At 40.5% G+C, this 5,113-nt stretch overlaps 1 pseudogene; it reads right to left on the bottom strand.

Annotated features, from left to right (window-relative positions):
• Positions 1-4,229: 4,229 nt before the first annotated feature.
• LOC136659575 (5S ribosomal RNA) lies at positions 4,230-4,349 on the bottom strand (annotated as a pseudogene).
• Positions 4,350-5,113: the final 764 nt, after the last annotated feature.

The following is a 5,113-nucleotide window of genomic DNA, read 5'->3' as shown; positions in this document are numbered from 1 at the left end:
AGCTTCTTGTTCACATACAGTTATGAACATGAGGAGGATAAGGCCTGACTATGAAGCCTACTGTTTTAATATAGCTGGACAACTCACACAGATGCAAGTCACACAGACCCTCTAACACAGCCTTTTTCAACCACTGTGCCATGGCACACTGGTGTGCCGTAAACGGTCTGCAGACATGCCGTAGGAGTTTGGAATACCTGAGCCCATCTGCATGTATTCCACCACTGAGCATCACTGTGCTGCCCTGGCAGACACTAAGCACCACATACACATGCACACAAGCATGTTTCCTGTATGCATTAAATAAAAGCTATTAGGCAAGCTACTAGGTTGCTCAGAGGCAACCAGGGTTGGTAGACCCATATGTGCTGCTGAAAATGAGAGCCAGTGTGGTACAGTGCTTAGAGTGTTAAGATAGAACCGAAGAAACATGGATTCAAATCCTCACTCTGCATTTCTAAACCAACCCCTCTCTGTTCCTAGGCTGGCAGAGTTCATTTCATTGGGGGATTCATTTTCACAGCCATCTTACTCAAGGATTTGTTCCAAGACATTGAATCCAATGTCACCGTAATGGACTCCACTCAAAGAAACCAGCTGGAGAGAGTGTGCATTGTTTTTTTGAATTTTTATTATAAAAAAATACAGAATCCAAATAAGATTGTGGTTTTGTGGGGAAGGACAGAAATTGAGGAGGGGAAGAAGAAGGACTTTACCATCAGCACAATGTCTAGAATGAAAAGTTGTGCATCTATGAGACCGGACTAAGCAGAACTGAGACTGCAAAAAATAAAATAAAATACAAATATCCCTATTAAGATAAGAATTATTCCCTCCCCCATCCCCACACAAGACAAAAAAAAAACCCCAAGATTTTTTTTTTTTTAAAACAAATGAAAAATGAAACTAGTTTTTTTTAATTGAAAGTTATAGCATATATGTGTATGTTTGCTTTCTCCTTTTGATTTCCCTTAACTCTCTGGCTTCATCACTATTCACAATATACATATTTGCATTAATATAATATATATATATATTTATATATATATTTATATGTAAATAATTTCATGAATTGCGGGCTGGGTTAGAGACACCCCTTTCTACTTGTCCTGTTTGTCCCTTTGCTCCCATGTGAAATCCATGCCCTGAACATGGATCTCCATTGGCTAGAAGTTGCCAAGGGAACAGCCTTGATAGTTCAGGGGATACCACATGGCATCGGCCAAGAGGATGGACCACTGAATGAGCCTTTGTGGCATCACCATCTGGCGATTCACAGGCCAGGCTGATTTTAGGGCCCTGCAAAGACCAGGCATGTGGCTCTATTTTTGGAGGTGGAAGAGTAGCCAGGACTTGCACCCAGTGTGCCCCAACAACCAAAAGATGTTTTTGTTTAGAGATGCAAGTTCAGTTGGCTGAGTTGGGATATGCATTCTGTGGGATATGCAGCTTGGGACAAACATAGAGTCTGAAAAGTCTTCTCCAGATTGAATTCATAGCTGAAATGCAGAATAATTCCCAGCTTCCCTCGCACTCTCCTGTAGGAGGTCAGTCTCCCATGGGCCACAGGGGCTGCCATCTTGGTGCACTGCCATGCACCTGCCAAAGTGCTGGAGATAAAGGCAGACGGATTGGTCCTCTTCTTCTCTAGCTTCCAGTCTTTATGGCATTTGGTGCATGGGCATGGAGGCTGGTATCTTGGGACTCAGGGAGGGTGCAAGTTCTGGATTTTGGATCAGCATGGAAGAAGCTGAGCTATTTTCTGGCATTTGAAAACAGTTAACTTCCAAACCAGTACGAAGCTAGCTAGCCCACCTCTGCTCTTTATCTAATAAAACTGGAAGCACTTTTCACTTTGACCTCTAAGAATCTTTACATTTCAATTAAGATCTGCCCTCTAAGTAGACCAGCCCCAGAGTTTCAGCATGTCACTGTTCTGGCAATTGCTCTGTGGTGAATGGAGGCAGAGGCAGGGCTGTGACTCCACAGGGAAGATCTAGGGACGCTTCCAAAATTCTCCTCATCCTCATCCACAGTTTCCCCTAGATTTTGGAAGTCTGAATGAGCCATTGTTGTTCCCCAAGTGGAAATGATACATTAGGAATACTCTTATCGCTTTGTTTTGTTAATTGCCAAATATTGTACAAAGTGATGCAGTTTTGCAGCTTCCAGCTCAGTTCATTCATTTGATGCAATCATACATATGATCACACACCATGATGACTTTCTAGTACTGTTTTATCAAGGCATCTATCCATACTGTTTTAGTAGGGTTTTGTAATGGTAACATTGGGAAGAAGATGCTTAAGAACCAAAAGCTGTGGCATTTGCCAGTTCCAGAATTAATGCTGGAAATTCTCCTATCTAATTCAGAAGTAGTAGAACACACAACAGAGTAAATTCCAAAACAAAGGAACAGAATGAGGAGAATCCACTTATCTCTAGCATTGCCCTAAATTCCCTCCCCCCTTTTCACACTATCCCACCTGCATTTGACTGGGGGAAATTTAAATTTTCCTTGCTATAAGTAGTTTCACTCTACACTTGGTCATCCTTGGTGAGTTTGGGTGACATTCAAAGAAACCAGCAAAAGTTTCCCCCTTTGGTATCTCATAGCAGGGTGTTGTAAAGTAAAAAAAAAAAGGTGGTACAATTAAGAACCAAATTACAAAATGAATTTTTTCATTCAGTTTGCATTTAAGAAATGCTAGCCGGTCTAGATGAGGGGGGAGATGTGAAGGGTAATGGCAGGTCATATGAAAAACATTTTTTTTTATCATCAAGGTGAGATTATTGCAGGTTTAAAACAGAATAGAACAGAATTTAGGTTTCTACTTTTAAAAAATTGACAACAGCAAAAAGGAAATTAAAACCTTTTTTTTTCAAAAAACAAAACAGCAAAAAAACAAACCACCCGTCCATCACAGTCATTCATTCTTGGTAATGCATAAAAATAATAATAATAATAATAATTAATTGTAATTCATAATCACAGTATTATGCCTGCTGGCAGTATGTACAGAAATATCACAAGTGTTCTTCTGGAGTCCCTTGACTCACAGGGACTACAGTCGGCAAGAGAAACAGAATGGAGTTTTTGTACGTCCCCCAGAAGAGTTGAAAAAAAAATATCCATAGGAAGGGTATTAGGGTACAGTTCCAAGGGTAGAAGGATTCATACTACATTTCCATGATGAATGCTGTTGCACAGAATGGCTGGACAACCTTTTGGGTGTCAAATATTTGGTAAGAAGTGACATCCTTCTATGTCACATCCCTTCTTTCTTCTTCCTGGCAATGAAAACAAATTATTGCCCTAGTCTTTCCTATCCTAGAAGACAATCACACCAGCTGCATTTGCACTAGCAAAGGTACATTGTGTTGAGCGCATCCACAGAGGTTAGTATGGGGTTACTGTTGTGCTGGTCACACATTTATTGAAAGCTCTGGGCAGCAAGCTGTGGCCACATCAGACCTGGAAACACCTAATAGTTGGCCCGCTGATGAAAACCTACCCTGAACTGCCTGCCCATGTGTTGTGTTACCCAGAAATGACATGAGGAGTAAAAGCTGGTTATTAAGCACAGAGATGCTCCCCAACTTCTCAGCTAAATTGCTGCCTGGATTACCTGGTCAGGTTTCAAAACTGGAACCAATACAGTGGGAATTCTCTGTTGGTTCATTTTTTAATTTCTGAATTTTGTAAAAAGCACTATGCATGCTGTTTGCCACAGCTTCCAGCTCCTTCCTGTCTTTTCAGACATCCTGCATTGCCACGGTGCATTTGTGCATTGATAAATGCTGCAAGAAACCAAAAGCAATCTTGTAGCAAGATTCTTCTGTGTGGTGTGTTACCAATGTGCATGAGGACCTGTACTCATCAGAGAACATTGGCCAAATCAGGATCTTGATGCAATCATACAGAAGATGACATCAAAGTTGCTTTTTTGCAATGTTTTACCCATGCACCTCTATGCACTAGTAATATAAGAGGGAGAGAAAGAGATGCAAATGAATCAATGGAATTGAAAGTTGTGGCAAATTGTTTATGTTTCAACTTTAGAATTGATTTTTATAAATTCTCCTAATTAAAGAGGAATTTAACAGGAAATAGAAGGCAAGCAGGGCAACCAGAGAAAAATAAAGGAAGGGAATGGTGGAAATTCTCTCATCATAGTGCAGGTACTTCCAATGGTTGGCAACCTTCAGTCTTGAAGGACTATGGTATAAGCCTACAGCACCTGGTATTCCCAAGCGGTCTCCCATCCAAGTACTAACCAGGCCTGACCCTGCTTAGCTTCTGAGATCAGACACGATCAGGCATGTGAAGGGTATCAGTTGCTGCAGATACTTCCAAAATTCTCCTCATTCCAAATTCTGGAACTCTGAATTACCTGATTTTGTTTCCAAAGTGGAACAGATGTATTTGGAATTCTCAGTTGTTCTATTTGTTATTCCCAAATACTGTTCAGTGTGCTGTACATTACCACAGCTTTCAGTTCCATCAGTCAGTGTGTTCCTTCTCCCTCCTGCATTACCAGTGAACTGATGCACACTGCTAAAATGCTGCCAAAAAGCTATCTTGATGTGCTTGTATCACATCAAATGGTTACATCAAATTTCTGTTTTTGTGCTGGGTTTTGCAGTGCACACACGCACTCTTGAGCATTGATAAAACAGCACTTGAAAAGAATCTTGATGCAAACACACATATGACCACACAAGACCACAGTATTTTATCAAATTTGCCAAAATTAATTGATTTCACCAAAATCAAATTCATCAAAATGTGTGTGATTTTTTTTTTTTAAGTGATGCATACATGTGCATTGGGAAAACATCTTAAAAAGCCACTTTGATGTGATTATATGTATGGGTGTAAGAAGATTCTTTGCAGGGCTATTTTGCCAGTGCTCAGGAACCCTTGTCCATCTGTATAACACCGCAGGTAAAGAATTTTGATGCAATCATGCGGATGATCACATCAAAATTGCTATTCATGCAGTGTTTTATTGATGCAGCCATGTGCCTTGGTAACATGGAGGGATGTAAGTGAACATCAGAAACTGAAAGCTAGCAAATGCTGCATGTTCCTGTTCTGAAATTAATTTCA

The sequence above is a fragment of the Tiliqua scincoides genome, chromosome 8 (assembly GCF_035046505.1).
Source record: "Tiliqua scincoides isolate rTilSci1 chromosome 8, rTilSci1.hap2, whole genome shotgun sequence".
Taxonomy (NCBI): Eukaryota; Metazoa; Chordata; class Lepidosauria; order Squamata; family Scincidae; genus Tiliqua; species Tiliqua scincoides.
Note: the sequence above shows the minus strand (reverse complement) of the source record. Positions and strands in the feature narration are given on the sequence as shown.